The sequence below is a fragment of the Ambystoma mexicanum genome, chromosome 4q (genome assembly GCF_040938575.1).
Source record: "Ambystoma mexicanum isolate Mex_15411 chromosome 4q, UKY_AmexF1_1, whole genome shotgun sequence".
Taxonomy (NCBI): domain Eukaryota; kingdom Metazoa; phylum Chordata; class Amphibia; order Caudata; family Ambystomatidae; genus Ambystoma; species Ambystoma mexicanum.
The window spans coordinates 445,242,358-445,267,510 of record NC_090928.1 but is presented as its reverse complement, the minus strand read 5'-3'; the positions used below and the strand labels follow the sequence as shown (position 1 = coordinate 445,267,510).

General features: G+C 46.1%; 1 protein-coding gene across 1 annotated transcript in view; it reads left to right on the top strand.

The window, feature by feature from the left end:
- The window catches only part of LOC138467255 (uncharacterized), a 1,232,016-nt gene that overhangs the window by 679,953 nt on the left and 526,910 nt on the right, over nt 1–25,153 (top strand). The gene's annotated exons all lie outside the window — the stretch shown is intronic.

Below are 25,153 nucleotides of genomic sequence, written 5' to 3'. Positions count from 1 at the left end.
GGATTCACTTTTCAAAATACAATTCTTTCTCTTGGGTTCAAACAGTCTTTGGGGATGTTGCTCCCAGTTCACCTTTCAGTGTAGCTACGCTTTTCAGGATTCACTTTTCAAAATACAATTCTTTCTCTTGGGTTCAAACAGTCTTTGGGGATTTTGCTTCCAGTTCACCTTTCAGTGTAGCTCCCCCTTTTTCACCTTTTTCTCAAGTGGTGCTATTTATATCCTCCTTTCAACACAGGGTCTGTATCAGACTTTAAAGAATGCATAGCTTTACTTCCCCCTATGCGCAACCACTCTGATACTTAGTCTCCTTATCTTTTTTCTGTCTTTCTCTGCTTTGTTCTAGCTACTGCTGTGTCTCTAGCACACAAGGCTTTGCTTTCTTTCCAGGTTTCTGGCACCCTCTTTATTTCATGCTGTTTCTTTCTCTCCTTATGCTTATTGCATACTTCCTTTCTCTCTTCTGTTACTTTCCATGCCACTCGCACTATTTTCCTCTTGCTCTTCGTGCCGCTTGCATGCTTTTAATTACTTTCCTTTTATTCTGTACTACGTGTGCACTTAAATTTCTTTCCTTTCGTTTGTGCCACATGCACACTTTTACTTCTGTCCTTTTCTTCCATGACGCTTGCACGCTTTCTTTCCCTGCTTTTCTTTCGTGCTACTCGCACACTTTTCCTTTCCTTCTGATTTCCCGCTCCAGCCTCACACACACACTAGATTTCTTAACATTCAGAAACTCACCGGATAGCACAATGCTATTGGGAAAGCTCACCGGCTTCAGTGATGAGGTCAGGTTCTCACCACCTGCCCCTCAGATGCTCATGGGACCTGGATTCCTTCCAGGGGAAGGAGCATCTGCCTGGCCACGGCCTACAGGCCTCAGCACGCCCCAATCCAGCTCCTTGGAGACACGGCTCCCTCACCACACTGCAACCCACACAAAACACTGGGTCAGCGTCTCGGCATCCTGCTCTCCTCCATATACCTCGGGGTCCTCCTGCAGAAGATTCCTGGATCCCAGCATCCACAGCTTGCTCAGCATCCACAGCTCGCCTATTTTCTCTGGCAAAACTCCACCTTTTATACTTTGGTCGGTGTTCAATAAAAGTCAGGTGTGTATAGTTGTTGTCAAGTGCCTGGCTCTGCCTGACCTCATTAAAGGGACATGTAGGTAGTGTGGTTTAGTAGTCCTCTCCATTCATCTTCCTCTTCACATTACTATAGGAATTTTCCCATAGGTAATCTTCCTCATCTCAGTATGTTTTGGAAATGAAGAGGGGGGACTGGGATAAGACTGAAAACGGCTCTTGTAGGATGAGGGATAATAGGGTGATTGAAAGTGGAGAGAAGGGGAATACCAGGTTCTGTTTTGATATACCTTGGGTATTTCCCTTTTTCCCATGTTATCCTTTACTTCTGGCAACAGGGAATGGCTGGATTGGTGTTGGCAACAAGCCCTGCCATCTGAGGTAGGTGGGAACGACCGTGTCAAGGATAAACAAAAGGTTGTGTTCCATCTGGTCTCCACATTTCCCCGCCTGTGCCTCTCTACTATGGTTAGGCTTGCTTCTCTGATCAGAGAGAGAAGGACCTGAATATCCTATGAAGGCTTCAGGGATATCTTCCTCATCCCCTACTGTCAGTGAAATGGCAGCGGTAGCGGAAGTGACATCACACAGCCCTTGACCCCCGATGACATCACAGGAAGTGATGTTATTTCACCCCACCCTCAAGTGATATCATGGGAAGTGAGGCCACACAACCTTCAGATACATCTAACACACGTGTTTGCAGGCACTCTCATTTCAGCCAGATATATGAATCAAGGCACAGAGGGAGGCAAAATTTGTACATGATCACACATTTGGGCAATGTCATTTCCAGATTGGATGTGGAGCCTATATGTAAAACATACATAATGCAGTACTTGTAACAGGGTGACCGACATCTCTAACGCAGGCTACATCTACTGTATGAAACATCTATAGATCAATCGACACAGAAGTACTCCTTCTCTGTGGCATTGATGTGTTAAACAAGCCAAAAAAGCACTGACCCATACGAGGCATGCACTTTCCTTTTACCCCTTGTGCCTGAAAATTAAATCAGTTACCAGGATTTGGTATAAACAAAATTCCCTGTTTATGCATGTATCTATAAGTCAGCTACCACTAATATAGAAGAAACCTATTATGAGGGTGTAAGCTGAGGCCATCTGTCTCTGTGTGCATCATTTATCTTTAAATCATGTGACAAGCAACCACATGATGTCCCCCAAAACCCAGAGCCGAATATAACACCTTAATGTTCTAAGCTTTGATACATGACTTTCTTCAATCTTTTTTAACGGAGTGAGGTGTGGGGATGGGGGGGGGCTGCTCTTCCCTCAAGAGTGGACTGAATGCATCTATGATTTTCAGAGCTCTATGTGTGAGGTGCGCTATTCAATGACACCCCAGGATCGGCCTGTGAATGAAGCTTACACAAAGCCCTTTCGAAGAAAGAGTTTGAGTACGGAGGGGTGGGTCACTCCAAGGCTCTCTCATTTATGAGACTCTGTGTCCACTGCTTATTTTGTTAAACAGTGTTGCACCAGAGCAGGGTCCTGGTCTAGTTTGCGGCCCTCTCAACGATTCACATCACACTTGAATGCGTTCAAGGTGAGCCGAGCCCAATCAGTGGCATAGTTCAAAATTTGGGAGGCCTCATGCGAGCAATGCTGAGAACCCCCCCGCCACCCCACAACCAAGCTTCTTAACAAGCACAGGGCATGCCACACCCCAGGCCGGCCCTGCCTACCACGTGTGTGCAATGTCCATGATGATTATGCTGCTGCAGGGACATGCACTTCTCCAAATGAAAGAAGCGAATATGTTTTTTAATCAAAGCTTAAATGTTTCACGTAGTGTAGAAAGAAGGGGGCTATTCCTGGTCCCAAAATATACCAGCAACCAGTGCTGGCGGGTGAGTTGTTTTATTGGAGTGTGTAAATATTTGCCACAAGCATGCTATTGCGACTGAGCATAGCGAGGGGGCCCAAACTAATGAAAATGGGTTTGGACAGGTTGAGGGATTCTTCCCCCTCGCGTGGGAACATGTTTTTTAACAATGGGTTAAAATGGTGCATTACACAGCACACTTTCTATGAAAATTTGGGACAAAAGACCAGACAGTTGCAATCAGTTTTGTAGGGTGTAGGGTAACTCATGAAAAAAGTACAATAGATGCAAGTTACCAAAAGTGCACAAGCGCATTTCCCAATGCATTGTCATGCCGGCTCCTTCAATACATGCCAGTATAAGAAACATTTTCATGCTAGCTGTGCCCATACATTTCCATGCTGGCTCCACCAACATATGCTAGTAATCCCATATAAGAACATACTCATATTCACTTTGAGATATTTTTTATAGTATCTTTACTGGCACTAGGCACAAAGCTGGCTCTGCCAATGAATGCCAGTATTCCTATGTAAGAAAATACCCCCGTTGGTTTGGCCATTAAACGTGACATGTCACAATAGGAAAACGTGTCCAAACTGGTTCCAATGTAAGCCTGTCTGGACCCATAGAAACACTTATCATGCTTGCTTCAACATAAATGCTCAGTTGATAAAAAAATGTCATGCTACAGTTAGAAATATACAGGCTGCTACACCAAAACGTCTAGCGAGGTAATACTACTTATCATGCGTGCTTCATCAAAGATGCTGAGTGATAAATGTCATGCCACAGTAAGCAATGGCTAGACTGGCGGTACCAAAATGCCAGTCTAGCCAGGTAATGACACACATGAACTTGGCATTGCCCAAAAATACCAGTAAAATATGCAAAGTCGATAAAGGATGTGTCAAAAATGCTCTACTGTCTCCCAGGGCCTCACACACACACACAAACACACACATGCACGCATACACACGCCTCCACTTTGACCCACCCATACATCTCCTCTCACATTCATTCACACTGCATTCAACTCACAGGCATGCATCCACCCACCCACCCAGGACACTCACAGACACACAATCATACCCATTCGCCCACCAGTCACTCACCCATATACCTTCTCTCATATTCACTCACACTGGTGCCCAGAACACACACACCACACACACACACACACACACACACACACAAACACACACACACACTCTCTCTCTCTCTCTCTTTCTCTCTCTCTCTCTCTCACACACATTCCTACTCACCCACTATTCACTCACCCATGAACCTCTCACATCCACTTGCACTGCATTCTCCACAAAGGAACGCTCCCACCCACCCAGAATATTCAAACACACACTATCGCATTCCTACTCATTCACCTACCACTCACTGACCCATCCACCTTCTCTTGCGTCTACTCACAATGCATACTCTTCACAGGCACACATCCACCCAGAACATTTAAACATACACTATCACATTCATAGTCATTCACCCACCAGTCACTCACTCATACACCTTCTGTTACATCCACTCTCACTGTATTATCTACAAAGGCACACACCCACCCATAACATTCAATAACACACCCTCACATTCCTACTCATTCACCCACCACTCACTGACCCATAGCACATACATACGTCTGACATGTACTTCACACATGCAAAATACACATCACATACAAAAAGTGTACCTGTTTATACAGCTTCGGTCCGTTACTCCGTACCACCCTCCGCTCCCCCCTGCTGCTCACAAACAGGAACTAGGAAGCTGATAGAGCTTCCTAGTTCCTGTATATTAGCTGTGAGGAAGCCTGAGGAGAAGGGGTTGGAGCTAAACGTGGCATGTGACACATGCCACATGTCACAATCAGCTCCAGCCCTTACTGAGCACTTCCTTCTTGTGCTGCCAGTCCCGACCCAGCCTTCACCCTGATGGTTGAGGACTGGACTGCGGAAACCCCAGACCTGGTGTGGTGGGGCCCCCCGCACCGCACAGGTTGTGGGGGCCCCCAAATACTCCACTGTCCAGGAGCTTCCATTTAAAAAATATATAAATATATATATGTAATACAGGGGTAGCAAGGGAGACTGCAAGGGTAGCAAGGGAGACCACAGGGGTCACACTGTGACACCTGGTTACCCCCAAATGACATGCCTGGACCCAATCAAAAGAAGGAAAGAAAGCTACTCACAGGCTGGCACCTAGACACATGTAAATAGACATCATTTGAACAATTCCAGAACTCCCCATCACATAAAAGAAAAAAGAAAATGGTTGGTTGTAACCAAAACTCTGTTGACCCAGGGCTGTTGGCCTAGGCAAGAATGAATAGCCTTTAATAGAAGACATAACAAAAACCCTAAAACGCCCGCAAAGAGGTTCCACAATTTCCCAAGCCAGTCATCTATGGTGGACATGCAAGGAGATTTACAATGAGAGGTGAGACAGGTCTTGGTGATCAACAGAGTTTTAGCTATCAGTTCATAGAGGGAATATAACAATTTCTGGCTCTTAAAAGACACGTCTTAGTGGCAAGAAGACACCCGAAATGCCTCCATTTGTATCCAATATGTCCCCTAATAGGTTTTCTGTATCAGCATATCCACCAGATATGAAGAAACGTCCCTGTTCCTCCATATCCACTCTAACATAGCCCAGACCTACCTCTAGAAAAGTATTTATTTTTGTGTAGAAGTTACATACCATCTTAAAAGCATTTAAAAATCTATCACGTCATGCTCAGCACTAAAATGAAATTCTCCTGGTTTTTACGCCAAATGTTCACCCAGTCCTGACCCTACAAGACACATGTAAGATCTTGGTGCCAACTGTCTGCATAGGAAGGCAGCATCTTATCCAAATATCCAAATGTGACATTAAATTTGTATGAAATTGAGCCCTTCGTTGAGGGTATTTCAAAATTAAGTTTTTCAAAGTCAGTCAAAGATTGTATTGCTCCCCCTCTGAAGGATTTATGCATTGCTCAATGTCTTAGTTGGAAGAAACATAATCATTCTCTGACCTTCACCCCAAAGAAAGTTTTGCTTGAATCAAAGGTCTTAATATTCCCACCCTAATGAAGAAGCAAATGAAATTCACATCTTCCGCTACTCCACTCGCAGATAAAGTATAAAACATATGCCAGTGAAAACTCTGGATTATAATCTATAGGGGGCAGTGGAACCGGAAACGCTGTTAAACTTACTGGAAATACCATCCTAAGCCTGGGCTACTGTTTTCAGTGAAGGATACTCATATATTGTGTTAGACCTATCTTTATTAGGGAGCCATAAAATGTATTCTAAGAACATACCAACTACATGATCTTCAATCAGTTTGCAAGTATTTGGTAAGTTAGGGCATTTCCTCACACTTGTGTGGGAGCGTTATATTTCAAATGATTATGAACCATCAGCCACCTCTCCCTCTAGGCCTACATAAAGTGGTGTTTGAAATTTTACTAAAAGCTTCGGATTGCGATCTGCATTATCTCTAACTCGCTGATGCAGCAGACTAGAGACTTCAGATCAATGGCAAACAGCAGTGTGGACATAAATATCCCTGCCCAGTTCCCCATTCCAATGTAAAGTACATGAAAGGATCTGATGTATCAAAATCTTTACAGAGCTGTCCCATCAGAGCTACACATGTGGTATCAAACTCAAACTCACATAATGTTCTGAAGGGGTAGACCATTTGATGCAGTGAAAGGCCATTTTCACCTTGATCTCAGCCACTTTTTTCTAGTCTTTCCAATCATGTACATATGATCAGCAGAGGTTTCCTGGTTATTAAAGCCACATTGGTGTTGATGGGTGATATACCAGATGGAGTTCAGGACCGAATACGCAATGGCCTTTGAGGATGAAAGCGCTGGCAGAGAATTGAGTCTTTGCCCCTTTGAAAATTAGCACTATATGGGCCTCAATCATGATCTCTGAGACCATCTCACACTCCAAAAGGTGGTTCCCAAGCTTAGTCAGAGGTGTTTTAAGTGAGGGGGCAAATGATCTACAGCATTATGAGGACAGCCCATTGAAGCCTAGGGACTTACCATTTGTAAGGTTCTTAATTGTGCTCTTCACCTCCTCCTGTGAGATTGGCTGTATCATATTTGCGGTATCTATGCTGCTTATTCTAGGCAAGTCCACATTTTTTGGTGACTGCTTTGTATGTGTGGGCATTCCCACATACTCAGACTTATAAAGACAGCCTTAGCATCTGTTGTATGTCATTTTTATTTTCTAATAGTGCTTTGGGATATGACTTCAATCTTATTACATAGTACATGCATAAAATGAGGTACACTGCCTCTGCCAAATTAAGTGGGAGAGCAGCTTTCTGGATTTGTTGCCTACCCCATCAAATTAGCCTCTGACCTTTATATGCAGGAACATGTCTTTTCTAATAAGAGTTTGCTCTATTGGTGTTTGATCTTGCTAAAGAAGCTAGGATGTCCCACTAAGTGCATCCCTCCATGGCATCCAGTATTTCAATCTCCTTTTCAACAGTAGTAAACTTTTCACTGAAATAGATTTTCATGTATGTTCCTTTTGGGACGAAGGAACCTCAATGAATGCCTTTGACACATCCAAAACTATTGAAAACAGAGTAATTCCCCTGCCATTTAGTGGGAAGAACTCTTCCATCTTCACACTGATGCACCACTTGCCTACTGCAAAAAGCATTGTCTGTGCTATAATGCCATGTTTTGCCACCTGGGACTACTATCCCCAGGGTTCAGGCCACCAATACTGGGGAGTGGTCTGACAGGCCAGAAGCCAATATTATAGCAAATATGAAATTATACTTAGGAGCATAGGAAACAAAATTTCTATAGAGGATGCCATGCCTAACCCAATGAAAGGTCCTCTACCACCCATTATGGTTATAGGTGCCACACATCTAACATGCTCAGTTATTTCATTAGACCCCTCATGACAAACCTATCAGGATTGTACATGGTTTCAGAGGCTCTTGGTCAGTCTGCCAATGAATCAAAAACAATATTTAGGTCCCAAAACATATAAGCGTATCATTGGTCATTGATATTGGGGCCAACAGTTGAGATTATGGACACTGTCGCCCATCTGGGTTCCCAGTAGCCCTAACCCACCTCTCCTGTGAATCGATTGTTGTTTTTTCTAAGGAGATTTGCACCCTCTATTGGATTAAACTGAACACTCCTTTCTTCTTGGCGATATCAACACGCTATATCTCATTTTGACATTCCATTAGGACTTCAGTTTGGCATGTTCTGCCTCACTGTAATAGATCTCCTCTAGGAGTAATACATAAACATTACATTTCCTGTATGTAAGAAAGGACCTTAGTTTTTTTAATGGTCTTATTCATCAGGTTCCAAGATAGTACTTGCAATGAGTGTGATGCCTGCAGGGGTTACTCCTTGGTCATACTGCCTATGCACCCCCCAAGGCCCATGGCTCATACCTTGAAGGGCTTCAGCCTCTGTGGGATTACTAGTAGGATCTGGGGTTCCTACACTCTCGTCTGTCACTGCATGTCAGTCTCAAAATGTCTTGTCTTGCCAAATTTCAGAAGAAGTCCATAACATGGCTTATTTGACTTCCTGATAAGATGGAAATGGGGGCTCTTTGTTGTTCCTCCTATCATGAAGAGCCCTGGTGGCTTGGAGAATAAAAGTGTAACTCTCCATAGAAAGGGTTGTTTTCAGCAAGTTGTCATTGGAAATGCAGGGACCTAGGAAGCCTCTATGCTCGTCACTGCAAGTATTTTGCTATAAGTATCCTCAAAGACTTTTACCCCCTGATTTTTGTGATTCTCAGAATTTTTACCATTCAAAACGTGGTTATAGGAACACCCGTTATCAGATTGCTTAAAATCTGGAGGAGTCTGGCACGAAATTATATCTATAAAACATTATTATTATTATTATTATTATTATTATTAATATTAATATTGTTATTATTATTTTTATTTTTTATTATTAAACCACAAATTCTCATTGACTTAATTGGTTTGCACTCTTATCATGCGGTTGCATGGCTTTTATACAGGCAAGCGCTATTGTTTCCCTAGTTTAACCTCTGACTGTTTTGCAGTATTGCTAACAGAAGGTTTGTCATTCAAACCTCTTTGTCACACTGAAATGTATCGTTGGTGCTCAAAAGCTTTCAATTTCATCCTTTGAACACACTCTTTTAAACATATTTACACTTTTTCCTTGGCATTCTTGTTGGCAAAAGTGCCCTTCCTTGCTACAGCAATGTCAGGTCCAGGATTGACTGAATAAGTGGTTTTGCTAGACCATGGACCCTATTTATGCTTTTTACAAGACAGGATAGTATTACATCCTACCCCTTTTTTCATGCCCAAGGCTTCTTCTTGGTTTCATGTAGAGAAAGAGGTGGTAATACCTCTGTTTAATGACTAATCCTTCTTTGGAAGAGGGTAGATTATGCAATATTTTGGCATCTCTTAGATGTGTATGCTGCTAACACCACAACAAAAGGCCCTGTGTGCAAATTACAGATTTAAAGAGATTTTCTTTTTAAAAAAAAGGAGCAGGTGCTGAACAGCTCTGGGAATGCTGGGAGCATGAGAGTTAAGATTGCACAGACACCGGGTAAGGTGGGGCAAGGGTTTATTCTATATAAAAGTACACTGTGGGGAGCCATGTCCCTGCACGGCCAGTTACCTCCCAGCCCAACGGCCTTCTCCCAAAACGCACACACATAATATGGATCTTGGTGATAACTGCGTTCCTTATTACAACATATGTCCTTTACACATTTCTTTGGACTAGACTAGAAACATAGTGCTAACACAACTAGTCGCTATGTACAAAATGACTTGAACATCATATATATATAAACAACACAACTATTGTTACTATCGTAGCCTTAGTAAAGAATTCGCTGAACTTACGGAATCCCCTGAGCGTGCTTATAATTGGCAACACCTATGTTTCTGCACTGCTCGCTTGTTGTGCAGGCATCTATTCCATTTCATAGTCTGCCTACCTTCTGGGAGCAGTTCTGGCCCACATACTGTGCCGATTACCAATGTCGGCACTTCCTCTCAAGCCCTCCTTCACTTGTCCATCTGTGCCAAACTGATCACGCATTGTACTCTCACCCCTGTCTCCACCTTCACGCTCTCCCTCATCCGCATTCTCTCCATCACCTCCCTTCCCTGTGCACCCATCATATCTGCTCACCCTTTTTTTTTGTTACTTTTTATTGAACATTTAACAAACATTACAAACCAAAATTGCAGTGGATACAATAACGTTTCACATATACATTATTCAGTCGTGTTCACTGCTTCCCTCTTCCCACCCCCCGTTCCGAGCCTACAACTCCTAATGTTCAGTTCCTGCATCTTGTGGTGAGGTTTCCCCGTCCGTTATATCCAAGGGGTCTTGAATTGACCCAAATAGTTCCGCTATGAGCAGTCTCCAGGACATCAGAGTCTCTGTTTCCTCCTCCCTCCCAGTGCTGCTAGCTTCCTGCCATACCATGGTTTCAGCCTCCGTCCATTTCTGCAGGTCTTTCCACCACAACTCCAATCGTGGTTTGTGGCATGCCTTCCACCCCATAGCGATCCTCCGCTTTGCAAGCGCATATGCCAGATCTTTCAGTTTGCCTACATGCCTAAGTTTCCGTGGCATAGGGAACCCTCCTAACAGCCAGGCCCCCACAGTGTCAACCATGAGCCTGATACCCTTTGCTTCCAATTTGCGTGCAACCTCACCCCAAAAGCACTCAATAACTGGCCATGACCAGAACATGTGTACCATGCCTGCATTCTCTTCATCGCACTTAGGGCATGCCTGCCGTCCCATATTCTTAAACTTGGCCATCTTTTGGGGTGTCAAGTACGCCCTATGCATAATATACAATTGCATCTGTTGGAGTCGTGCGTTTCTTGACACTTTCTTGTGATACCCCTGAACTCCATCGGAGTACCCACTTCCTCCTCCTCTCTAGTCTCAATTGCACAACCTCCTTTCCCACTCTGGACATCATCATCTCATATATCCTAGATATTTCGTGTCCCCCTTCTGCTATATCATATATTGTATCCATAGTAACATCTGGCTCTTCCTCAAGCACCAATTCAGACCACGTTCTCTTAAGCTTCCGCACCAGTCTATGGTACGTGATATACTGACCGGTGTGCAACCCAGTTTCTGCCCCAGCACCTCAAACAGCCTCATTACACGGTAGGCGGTAAGGGTTTACCAGTATTTTACTGGTACCGGTAAATACTTACCGCCTTACTACAAGGTCCCTTTGCGGGTTGGGGATTTTAATGCCTGCTTTTTGCAGGCGTTAAAAACCACCCCGCAAAGGGACCCAGGGAGCTAATTACAGTACTGCAATTTGCGGTGCCGTAATTAGCACCTTCACCATTCCCATTATGCCCTATGGGGCAAAAATGGGAATGGGGAAGGGCAATGGTGGAAGGGGGAATTACCGCCCCTCCAACCTTTGAACGGGGCGGTAATTCCCCTTTCCACCAAGGCAGTGCCGGTATTTTACCGGCATGAACCATGGCGCTAATTGCGCCATGGTTCACCGCCTACCATGTAATGAGGCCCAAAGTCTGTTATGGCCCCTTCTTGCCAGATGTCTCCCAATGTCACTATTCCAGCTGGCTCCCAATGATTTCTGATTGTCATCCTTAGTTGCTCATCCCCACCTGCCAGTGCAACTAACGGTGCCTGAGGGGAGCACGGGCATGGGTTCCCCATCAGTTGGCACACCCTACGCCACTTCTTCCAACCTAGCACCAACATCTTGGGGTGCCCATCCATAACAGCCTGGGGCAACCAAATTATCTCTCTTAGGTTAAACGGGGCACAGTCCCGTTGGAACAACCTGGGCTTGGTGGTCGCATCCTCCGAGAGCCATTTAGCCACATATTGCAGCTGACTCGCAATATAATAGACTTCATAATTTAGGCAATTTTATACCCCCCTTCTCGTAAGAATTCTGTAGCTTCCATAGGGCCACTCAGTTTCGTGAACTTTGCCACAGGAAGTCCCGACACATACTAGCCAATCTACTTAAAAACTTCTTTGATATGAAATACGGAATATTCCCGAAGTAGTGCAGAAGCCTAGGTAAAACCACCATCTTCAACATTGCGCTACGTCCTATCATTGCAAGGGGCAGTTTCACCGAGAACCGCATGCAGTTTTCAATTTTCGTGATAGCTACTTCTGTGTTGCACTTGTGTTCTTCCTCCACCGCGTGGTAGATATCTATTCCTAGGTAACAAAATGCACTGGGAGCCCACGGTACATGTAGCACCGGTAGATGTTCTAGGGGGATCCCTTTATACCCACCCAACAGGAACATACTGGACTCCTGGGGGTTCACCGCTATGCCAGACATTCTTGTATATCTTCCCATCACTTCCAAAACATATTAGAGGTTCTCCTTCGGGTACCGCAAATACAGTAGTATATCGTCTGCGTACAATGATAAAAGGTGTCGTTCATCGCCCACAAGGATGCCTATCTAAAGCCAATATGTAGAGCATAGGGGACCATCGCATCTTTGCTATGATAGAACAATGGATGATGTTGAATAATCTTGCACTGAATCGCAGCAAGACAGAACTCATGGTTGTAGGATCTGATAACATCATAGCCAAATTAGACTCAACTTACAAACATTTCCAGCTGGGAGATGCTCTAATTTCCACTCTTCCCAAGGTTAAAATCCTAGGCGTGGTTTTGGATCAATCACTCAAGATGAATTCTTATGTGGCCAGCAACGTTTCTTCCGCCAACTATTATATTAAATTGTTATCCCATCTGCGTCCATACATCTCCCAATCCAATGCTGAGACCATCGCCCGAGCCATTATCGGCTCCAAACTAGACTACTGTTGTAGCCTATTAGCAGGCTCCAGTAAAAAAATCATCAAACGCCTTCAGGTGGATCAGAACGGAGCTGTTAGAGTGGTATCTGGTCTTGCACACAGGGTACATGTCTCGGAGGCACGTCGAGCACTACACTGGCTGTCTGTTGAATCAAGAATCTCTTTCAGACTTATGGTCATCACTTTTAAATGCCTTCAGGGCAAGATGCCCTCATACCTGCAAAGGAACATTGGAATAAAATCTTCTGCCAGAAACCTTCGGTCCAACAACCGGAACCTGCTCCAGCAGCCCAGAGTCAAAAGCAAAAAGGCACAATGTGGAGCTTTTGCCTCAGCTGCACCGGCGCTTTGGAACACTCTGCCTGACCAACTGAGAAATTCATCATCCCTGAATACATTCAAGAAGGGCCTTAAAACCTTCCTCTTCAAATAGTTGCCCCTGGTTTTCAGTTACTTTTTCCATTAGATCGTTCAGCCTTCTCTATCTCCCCTTTCTTCTATGTTTTTGTCTGCGCCCTCACACCTATGGGTTTATGGTGCGCCATACAAATGCTATAAAGTAAAGTAAAGTAAATGGGCAGCCCTGTCTGGTTCCCCTGCGGAGTTCCCACCTATCCGATATCACTGACCCTGTTTTAACCCTGGCCAGCGGTTCACTATATAACATTTCGGCCCACCGTAGGTATCCCGGACCCATCCCATAGCCCGCTAGGGTCGCCATCAGCCATGGCCATTTGACCGAGTCAAAGACCTTTATTGCATCCAGTGACACCACCGCCAGTTCATCTTCACTCTCGTTTCCATATTCAATGACTCTATGGAGCCTTCTGAGGTTATGAGATATGTTTCTATTAGGGACATAGCCCGTCTGATCCGGGTGTATCAATTTACCTATAACTTTCCTCAGTCTATTTGCCAGGGTAGCAGTCAGAATTGTTCTATCTTCATTCAACATCGGCAGGGGTCTATAAGAACTGCAGCAATGCCCTGGCTTATTAGGCTTGGGGAGCGGTATGATAATCGCTTCTGTAAGTGAATCTGGCAGTCTGCCTTGCTCATGCGCCTCGTTCAGCATGTCTAACAGCGGGGGAGCACCTCATCTTTAAATGCTTTATAGAACTCACTCGGGAGTCCATCAGCCCCCGGGGTCTTACTAGTCGGCAACTGCCTTACCACCTCTCCCAGCTCCTCCAGTGTAATCGGTGCATCCATCTCCTACCTTTCCTCCACACTAATCTGCGGCAATCCTATGTCCTCCAGTGTTTCTTCTATTTTCGCGATCGTCCTCCCCGTCATCTCCATACAACAGCCCATAATATTTTGCAAACTCCCGATTTACTCCCTCCTGGGTGTCCATGACCTCCCCATCTTCCTTTTCTATCAATCTTATTGGGGGTTTAGGGGTTTCGCTCTTATATAGCCATGCCAGAAGCCTTCCTGGTTTGTCACCTCTCGCATGTTGCCTCTCTATAGACTTCTTGTAGTTAAGGTTACACAATCTTTCCCATTGCCCTACGCACTTTTGCTGCAGTCTCAGTATGAGGTCACTATCTTGGTCGTCATTGTTTCATCCCCTAAGTGCCTCTTCCAATTCTCTTTCAGCTTCCTGTAGTTCCGCTAGGATCCCTCCCTGCAATCCTTTAGATTTGGCTATGGCCACTCCTCTCATCACAACTTTAAAGGCCTCCCACAACGTGCCCGCTGAATCTACACTGCCCGTATTAGTCTCAAAATAACTAACGATTTATTCCCTCATGTCCTCCCTAAACAGGGGGTCTCTGAGCACCTCTGCCCTGAGTGGTCCGAGAGGACCCTTGCTTTATATTCAATTTGCGTGATTTCAGTCAGTATCTCTGGAGTGGCGAAGACATAGTCCAGCCTTGTGTGAAGTTGCTGCGGGGCAGAGTAATGTGAATACTGTCTCCCCTGCGGATGGTGCACCCTCCATACATCCGCTAACCCAAAATCATTAAAAAGCGTCTGTAACGCCTTAGCCGATGGGGCAATCCTATCCAGCTTCTCGTCTGACCTATCCACCTTAGGGTTCAATACACAAATCACTGCACCCCCTGCACACATGCTCAGATTCCAGCATAGTGTTTTGTAATATGCCGCAGTATTTTGGTTCGGGGCATAAGTGTTTAACACACTTATTTCCCTGTTTTCCACCAATCCCTTCCCCACAACCATCCTCCCATCTGTCTCCACCAGCATCTGCAGTAGCTGAAACAGGACATGTGGCGCTACCCAGATGATCACACCCCTGGCATAAGCCGAATATGGAGAACCCACCATCGTCCCCTTCCATTTCCTCTTGATCATTTCCAACTTATCTCGCGTCAGGTGGGTCTCTTGCAGCAAAGCAATATCTAATTTCTGCCTTCGTAAGTATAGCATCACCTTATTCCTCTTCAGATAACTATTAAGCCCCTAACGTTCCAAGTAATTATTCTAAGGTCCCCCATGGCATGACAGAGTCCCTCTCCTCCCCCCACCCGTGCAGGCCAAATACAACCAATAAACTCTTCTATGTAGGCTCGTCTTCCAATATAAACCCCCCTGAACTATATACACAGCAAACTCTCCTACTTCCCTCCCTCCCACCTCCCTACCGTTACCCAACAACGCCCTCCCAACTGTTGCCCAGCTCCATCCCTGGATCTCAGGCACTCCCACATCTAGCCCTTTCTAGCAAAAGCCTATACTCGAGGCTCAGTAGGGTGAAGTCACTTTCTTTCTGCCAGCACCCTAACGTCTTGTCGTAGCAGGGTGACTTCAATTCCCACTGCATCTATTTTGTTCTCTGGGGCCGTCCGCAGGTCCGCCATCGCTGTACCCCATTTTGTACTCAATTCTGTTATGGCCGCTAGGACCTGATGGTTATCTCCTTCCGTGGTGCCTTCTGTGGGGGTCGCCACCACGCTTTCTGCCGGTGTTGTGGGAGTCCGCTGCGCTTTCGCAAAGTTCTCCATTGTGGGTTGTTTATTCTTGGTTCTCGCCACTTTTACTGACATCGTGCCGTCCTTCTTGTGTGTCTGGTTCTAGCTGTTCAGTGTTGTTGTGGCACTCCCAGGTCTGCCCGGCACTGGGGCATCCACCTCAGCCGGCTGCGCCATGCTATGGCGCGTGGAATTGCGTTTTGAGTGGACTATGTCCTCCCACGTATATTCTCTGTCTGAAATTGTCCATGCGCCGTTGACACGTTTCTGAGGGTCAATCAGATCACCTCATCCGTCACTACCACAGTGACTCAGGCCCCAAGAAGTCTAGTACTTCCTGTCCAGTCTAAAGGGAGCTTCTCCTGGGTATATGCACTTGGCCTCGTCAGTTACTGCTTCTTGTGCTATGGTCCTCTAGTGAACCTTTGGGCCAATTCAATTGCAAACCACCATTTTCAGTTTTGCTGCTAGTGTCGCACATTACGTTGAGCCGCTTCTCCTGTCGTATTCTCTCACATCCTCATTGGTCCCCATCAGTCCAGCCATGCCGCCATATTCGTGCCGGACTTCCCCAGATCGCAGTCCCAAGATACGTGCACTGCGCTTCACGCGGCTTGCTCGTGTGTCCATGAACACTTGCCAGCCTACAATTATCCTGTGTGGCGCCAGTCAGCCCTGTGCTCCCGACCCGCTCCACCGGCTACACCAGGTATTTATTGCAAAGGGGGCCCTTTGTTCTGCGGGGCCCGGCCGTCACTTCTGCTTGCAATGCCGCACTAAATACGTGCAATCTTCCGTTCCCGATCCTGTGTGCTCCTGCCAACGAGCGCGGCTCTGACGGCCGGTCACCTGTGCTCTTCGTACTCCGTGAAAGGATTTCAGCAGGCACTCGTGTTCTTTGCGCCCCTTCAGTTCACCGAGGTCCTCATCTGTGTTGGCAAAGGACTCCCGTTCTCTGCAGCCGCCCAAACTGAACAGTGTGTTATTCTGCGTATTGCTCTAGCGATCCGCTACTGTAGCTATCTGCTGGAGACAGCTACTCCAATATAGGGATGCGCCCCTCGGGATCTCTTTGTTCTCGGCCACCGCCATTTTGATGTCCCTCTTGCGGCTGGCTCCAAAATACAATGTATCCCTCTGTCCGTTCCACAGCTTCGTACGTGCAATCAGCTTGCTCATACTCTGCCCAGTGCCTTCCCACGCCTTTCCATGTGTTTTGAAGCTTCCGTTGATTAAAAGAAATATGCGTTTTCTGTCGGATCAGGTCGCTGGATCTCGGAGCTCACAGGGATCACAGCCTATTCCATGGCTGCCAAGCCACACCCCCTATCTGCTCATCCTTCTCTTCGATCATCATCCAACACTACATATTGAGTTATGGTTTCTTGATTCTTACTACATCAGCCACATCCACTCCCTGCTCACTCACTCACTCACTCACTCACTCACTCACTCACTCACTCACTCACTCACTCACTCACTCACTCACTCACTTGTTTTTGCTTCTGATCACAGGTTCTTTTGTACCCTGCTTGGTACGTACACACCCTTTCAACTATTGTAGCCTCATCCAAAATAATCTCTCCTCTCCCTCCCATCCACGAAGGACTAACATCTGACTTTCTTCTCCTCATCATTACAAAAGGCACGTACCCCGTAGCCAAATGGGGCATATCTCTGTATGCAACAATCATTTCTTCCAACACTTACTTCCATGGTAACCCAGATGGCAATGCCAGCTGCCAATTATCCTTGATCAAAATGTTTACTCTTTCCAGAAGACCATTAGACTATGGGTCATATAGTGAGGTTCTGAAATGTGTTACTCCATGCACATCCAAAAATCCCTTCCTCACTGTAGACACAAACTGCACTCCATCGTCACTTACAATGCACTTAGGAAATTCCTCCCTAACACATACTTCCAGCAAAAAGTCTATTGCAAATTTTGTGGTTACTGAACTGGAAAATGTGACTTCAAACCACCTTTATGTATAGTCTGCTATCATCATAAGATATCAACACTCTTGATCAACATTCTCCATGGGACCCAGGTCGTCGATCCCCACCTTCCCCCACACATCCAAAGGCATGTCTATTGGCTTAAGTGGTACATACTCCACCTTCCTGGATTTGTTGCTCTCCTCACATGCATGACAATTCTTCACTGCCTCCTCTACCATGTCATCCATTCCCAGCCACCAGTACTTTTCTCTTCGTCTCCTTTTCATTAGACTACGGCCCAAATGTCCCATGTGTGCATTCAACGCAATCATCTCCCTCACTACTGGAGGGGGAATAGGTTTCTCCTTCCTTCATAAACCCCAAATGCAAGGTGTCAGCTCATCTTTAGCCATACTATATGCCACATCGCAACGACAACAAAGGTTCTGGACACTGTGGAAGAGCCGACAATGGAGTGGGAAGAGTGGAAAGACGTATTTAGGTTTTATTTGCCGGCCATTGGAGGGATACTTTCTAAAATGAGTGGAAGAATGCAACGCTGATGAAGTGCTTGGGCAAAGAAGCAGTGAGGATCATAAAACATGTACCAGATCCACTTCCTTCAGAGGACAAAGCTGGAGGTGGGGAGGATTTAGAGGTGCTTGTTTTAAATGTGGAAAAATAGGACATATGGCATCGGAACCTGAGTGTCCAGCAGTGAGGGGGTGTGCCGCAACAAGAAGGGGCATTTTGCAAAGATGTGTTGGGCTTGTGAGGGTGGAAGAAGAGCCTCTGGATCAATAAGGTCATGTGTAAGATTGGTGAACGCTGAGGCGGGAAGAGACAGATACTTTTCCAAGATAGTTGTGCAGATCCAGGGGGGTTAAATTGATGGAGGCAGAGGGAGAAGAAGGGCCCAAATATACCCCCTCTAAAGAATATTAGGGTGGATGCGAGCATTGTTGGGCTTGTTGTACATGTTGGTTGTATGACTCATTGTTGCAGAGGAGGATGGAGCAGTTTAAGGAGAATGGCATTGATCCTTCTGTGTATGGGGATGTGCGATCATATCCTGGAATATGTGTGCTGTAACATAGGAATGGGTAATCAGTGCATAAAGGGCAAAGTATATGTTCCCAAGAAAGGAGATAACTTGTTGGGGTGGAGGCATCAGGGAACGTTGCACAAGAAACCTACACCGGGCAAGGAGGGCTAAGGGTTTATTCTGTATACAAGTTAGTATACAGTTGCCTACCAGTCCAACGGTCTTCTGCCAGAATGCACACACGTAATATGGAATTTGGTGATAACCATGTTCCATAGTACAACAGTGAGCTTTGATTGTCAGTTAAAACTTTGCGATCCAAGCATTCTTACGAGATTGCACACACAAATGGGGTGCAAATTTGATATACTATGCACATTAGTTACCAGCTTACTGGAAAGTCTGGTTTTATTTTTTAAGTCTACACCCTTACCACTTTTGGGCCACCTAACCAGTGTGCTATACTCTTCAGTAGCGGCCTCAGTCGCGTTATTTGTTGTTTGGATTTCTGCTGCTTTTCATGTGCCAAATTCTGAAATTCCTGTTCAGCGTCCTTCCACACGGGGTGTATCTGCCTGGTGGTCAGTCAAAATCTCGAAAAAAAAGTCGAATGACAATAATCTCGAAAAATAAATCTCGAAAAAAAAAAAATCGAATTCCCTCTTTTTTAATTATATATTTATTTTGGGGTCCGGGAATAAAAATAAATGGGTAAAACAAAAAAAAACAACAAAAAAAACAAAAAAAGGGGGTTGGGGGGAACCCCCCATTTCGAATAAAAAACGTCATAAAAAAAATGCGACTTTTTTTTAGAGATTTTATTTCTCGAGATTTTGACGTTCAACTTTTTTTCATTCGACCTTTTCACTATAAACCAGGATAGATATCAATGTGAGAATGAATAACAGCCGGGGAGTAGTTTGCTTATTTACCCAACCATTGACGACACATCGCCCTGCTAGCACCTATGGCCATTCCCACCCATTACCTGACCTTCTGTGCCCAAATCACATCCTCATGAGAACTGTTTGAGTCTGGCTTAGTGCTTTCCAAGCACCTTTTTAGAATCTATTGACTTAAATAAAGCTATAAAACTGCTAAACAAGCTCCTGCAGTAAAACTGATGTCACAGCTGTTTTAGCCAAGTCTGCCTTCAGCACTGTGTGGCTGTCCTTGCATCTGCCCCTTGCACTGAATTTTTATTAAAAACAACCATTGGCAAAAACAACAGCTTTGTCTCTTGCTTATGAAATGATATGGCATTTATAACGTACCTATACACAAATGTTTCAAGGCGCGACGAGGCAAGGAGGCGGTACAGAGGGAAGACGGAGACAGCGATCTTACTAGGCCAGGTGACATTGAGATTGCGCAAGTGCAGGGGAGGGAAGAGGGGGAAAAGGGGAGGGGGGAGTGCAGTACATAGGATAAACAGTAAAATAAATAAAAACAATAAATGAAAAGTGTGCCAGCTGGTGCCAAGTGCAAGGGTAAGTGCAGACATTAGGTGTCAAGTGCTGGTAGGGGGCTGTAGGGATACAGAAACACCCTCCGAGTGCAAGGGTTGCTGGGGGGCAGTGGAGGTGTGCGACAGGCAGGGAGGGGACCTGTGCCCGAGATCAGAGGGTAGCCAGGTAACCAGTGCAGTTTCAGTTTAAGCCAGGAAATCAGCAGGGGAGAGGAGGAGAGAAAGCAGAAGCAAAGAGGAACTTCTCTCCTCTCTCCTGGAATGATCACTTTCTCCTTTCCTCCCAGCTCACTCTCTCTACCCCTCAGGCCAAGCCAACTCCAGGACTGCCACCTACCTTCTCAGTTATCCGACACATGAAATGTGTGTCAGCTGAGGTTTTTTCCGCCACTTTCTCACCGCCCCCTCCCCTTTGGCTGACTCACACCCTGATACAGCCCTTTCCATGCTCCACTCTGCTATATCTGATACTCTCGATGTTCTTGCCCCTGTCACGAGGATCCGCTTGAAGCCCAAAGCCAAGTGCAACTCCTGGTATGACTCAGACCTCGTCACCCTTAAACGCAAGTGCAGGGTAGCTGAGAGGAAATGGCTTGCCTCCGGTACATCCTCTGACAAACTGGCTTGCTGCCTGCTCCAAAGGCAATAACGGCTCTCTGTCCGTAACAAGAAGAGATCCCACATCCAAGCCTGGGTCTCTGCGGCATCTAAAAACTCAGCTGAACTCTTTACAATCTGCAATGAGCTGGCCAATCGTGCTGCAGTCTCTACCTCTCCTGTCCCCTCCCAGGCCCTCTGCATGGCCCTGGCTTCTCATTTCATCTCTAAAACTCAGGACATCCTGTCCTCTCTTTCTTCCTCTCCCCCCACCCCCCTCCGCTCCCTCCTCTTCCTCTGGCCTTCTTGGGCCAGCTCTCCTCCCTCCTTCTCTGCCTTTCCCCTATTCTCCCCAGATGAGGTTTCTATACAAGTCCGATCTATGAAAGCCTCGTCAAAACAGGTTCACCCCTCTTCCTTCAAAACCATAAAGGACCACATTTACACCCTGGCTCCTGCTCTGGCTGACTTCTGCAACCACTCCTTCACTACTGCAGTCTTCCCTTCCACCCTGAAGCACTCCTTTGTGCACACTCTTCTTTAGAAACCCTCGCCGACCCGTCCTGCCTGGTTAACTATCGCCCAATCTCCATGTTAGGCAGAATCCTGTGCAGTTCCCTTGGGGAATACTGCAAAAAGATTAAGACTACAGGAGTAAGCAGCAAACCCAATTGGTAGCAGTCTGTACTACCCAGATTTACCTGGTAGCTGTGGCTGAGCAAGTCAAACTTCTCTCAAGAAGAGAAAGGCAGTATGTAGAGTATACACAATAGGGCCAAAACACAGTGGAACAAGCAAACACTGACCAGCGCTTTGTATCAAAAGTATATAATTATTTATTTAACACACACTTTAGAAAATACACTATCACTATAACTCAAAGCAAGTTCAAAACACAATCAGAAAAGTATTTACACCTCCCCTAGCAATTACTAGACAAGTCTAAGTTAAAACACCACTTTTTGTCAAAACAGAGGTGAGCGCGTAGCTTAGATGGCATTCCAATAATTAGGTTAAAGGGAGAGAAAAAGGCAGAACATAAAAATAAAACAATTCCCAACACTTTTTTAAGTCCAAAGCAAGTAAGTGAAGGCAGTATACACTGTAGAGCCAAAGTTCATAGGCCAGGCCCACTTTAAATGGAGCAAAGCGAAATGTGCCCAGGATCACACAGTTTAAAATGCACTAAAAGTCTTTGCAGAGTGTTCAAAAGAGGATGCAGTGATTCAAGAAGTAAAGCTAGAAGGCATGGAGCCAACCCAGTTGGAAAGCCAATGATTTAAGGGTCACCTTTAGCAATCCGAAGAAAGGGAGGCCAGGTGGAACACAGTACCTTAAAGAGAGAGGAAGCTTCAGCGGCGGCAGTTGTTCCTGGCAGTGGATGCAAGTCGTGGTTCCGACCAGGGGAAGAGAAGATCTCGTCGAGGAGGGAACTTGTAGTCGTTGGACTGCCCAGGGAAGAGACCAGCCGCAGAGTTCATCAGTAAAAGTGGTGAAGCTTGGCTATCCGGTCACCGGGGTGCTTGGCACGGGGGAGCCGAACAAGAGACGTCTTTGGAAGGTGAAGTGGCGAACTGGTTGATCCCACCAGCTCAGAGGGAGAAGACTCTTCCAGCAGAAGATCTCCTCTTGTCGTCGGGAAAGTGGTGAGGTCGTTGCAGAATGGCTCCACCGGTGGTGTCATCATTGCAGATGGCTCAGCTTCTTCCCTCTTCGGATTCTTAGGTCCTGTGGCGACCTCTGAAGTTCCAGTCCCAAAGGCCCTGCTTTAATGCAGAAAAACCCCCATTCATCAGCCTAGCTGTCAATCACACATGCTAAGTGGTGAGCCTCACCACTGGGCCAATCAGAGTAGAGTGCAACTTGGGTTGCTAAGGCAACGCAGTCCAGGGTGCCAATTTCCCCCTCCACCCTTCCTGTGGAACCCAGACAGAGTGGCACCATTTGGAGGGCTTCTGTGGAGAAGCCAGCCAAAAAGTGGAACAAAGGGCTCGACCTTGGTCAGAGTTACAGAGACGGACACAAACGCCATTTTAGAATTGAGTTCTGGCAAAAAGACCCAACCGGTGATTTAATATTAAATAAATAAACCAGCGGTATCTTTAACATTGCACGAAAAAGTGGTGCATTTAAAATCAATGGGAAAATCCCATAGAGAATATTCCGGTGCAATATTTTGCATGGTAACCACTGCCACCAGCCAGAAACTCGACGAGGGGGGACGGGACAGTGCCCCCTCGAAAACAGACCCAGGGTCAATCGAATTACCCCTTACCAGTCCTTCCACAATATGATGGTTTGTACTGGTTCTGTTCACAATTTTGGACTAGTAAAGCCAATGGTAACTTTACATGTGCTGGGAGACAGTAGTCAGTCCCAGGGTATGGAGTCTATGTTTGGGGGTCACTGTGACACCCCTGTGGTACTGCACTGAGGGTGCTGTGTACCACACATACAGAAAATCAGATGATACCCTATGGAGTAAAAAGAAACCCCACAGCCCATAGGCACATAACAAGTCAAAGACATACCTCAAATCATGTCTAAGAGTGGGAGTAAAAGAGTCTCCCTCTTAGCAGGAGAAAAAAACAAGCCCCAAAATCCAGCAAAGCTGCTGGGGGACTCACTAGGTTTGGGAAATTAGCCTTATAAGAGAATTCTCCCTAACACTCCATCACTCCTTTCCTGGGCAAACTCCTGGAAAAGCTGGCCATCTCCCAGCGTAATCTTCACACTGAATCTGTTAGTTGTCTCCATGACCATCAGTCTGGCTTCAGAGCTGCCAGAAGCACAGAAACTGCTCCCCTGAACATCCGTGAAGACCTGCTCTCCATCCTTGATTCGAACACGCCCTGTGTCTTCATCTTACTTGATCTCTCTTCTTTGACACGGTCAACCATGCCATCCTGCTCAACTGTCTCTGTGATAACCTAGGTATCACTGATCAACTCTGGGCTTGGCTGACTTCTTTCCTCTCTGATCGACCCTCCTAGGTCCAACTTGGGTCCTTCCTCTTCTCTATCTCTATCTCTACCTGTGGTGTCCCGCAGGGGTCTAACCTCTCTCCCTGGCTGTTTAACCAATACCTGGCCCTTCTTGACACTGCATTGCCGCTTTCTGCCCCAACTTTCAGTGCTATGAGGATGACACTCAACTCATTTTCAGGCTCCCTTCCGCCATCTCTTCTCCTTCTCTCATCTCTGACTGTCTGCTATCCAGGAGTGGTGTGCCGCCAATGATCACTGCCTTAATGCCAGTAAGACAGAGATTCTTCTCATTGGCACAGCTGCTCCCTCCTTTCCTGTCACTCTCTGGGCGGCCTCTCTTGGCCCTCTTTCTGCTCCTTCCTGTGAGGATAAAAACCTGTGGGTCATCTACGACTCCACATTCTCCTTCCCTCCTCACATGTCTGATGTCTCTAAGAAGTCACACAGCCAGCTGCACCTCCTCAGGGGTATTCTTCCTTTCCTCTCCTTCCCCCAGAAGCTCGCTGTCTCCAGAGCTCTGCTTCTCTCTAGGCTGGACTACTGCAACAGCCTCTTTCTAAATCTGCCTGCCTCTACTCTCCGCCCTCTGGCACTCATCCCAAACAGGACTGGGAGACTTGCCATTGGCTTCAAGCCCAGGGATCATATCTCTCCAGGACTGAAATCTCTGCACTGGCTCCCAGTGGTGGCGAGGATTAAGTTCAAAACCCTCTGCATTGTCCATAAGGCCTTCTGGGGCGTGGGGCTCAATACTTTCAACTCTCTCTTCCTAAATATATTCCTTCTCAAGCTCTTCGCTCATCCGCCTCCAACTCCCTCAGGGTCAGTCGCTTCTCCAAGCAGCGAGTTGGTGGTAGATCTCTTTCTTTGGCTGGGGCCTCCCTCTGGAACAGCCTGCCTGCCTCTCTGAAACTTGAGGAACACCATCTCTGGTTCCGGAAGCACCTTAGGCATTTAGTAGGCACTGCAATAATATGGCCAGGCACTAGCACCATTTGTCAGGTGTTGGCATCTTAGGGGCAAGTTGTGCCACTATAGCAGTGACTGGAAAATGCTGATCACATGCCTACACAAAAGCAAAGAATGTTGGCTTTGCCAAAGTCTGTTTCTATTTTTTCTGGAAAAGGCTGGCAATAGATGTGGCAATGAATGCATGCTTCGGGAGAAGATGCTGCTTTCTTCTTAAGGCCTCTAATGAGGAAGGCAAGGGCTTGGAGTAAAGGAGATAACTCATAAATCGGCAGATAAATATGTAATAGTGCATAACATGGTGCCTAACCCAAAATGACTGTCTGCATCTGATGGTTTGCCTTCAACGTCTGTTCTTTGAAACCAGAACCATT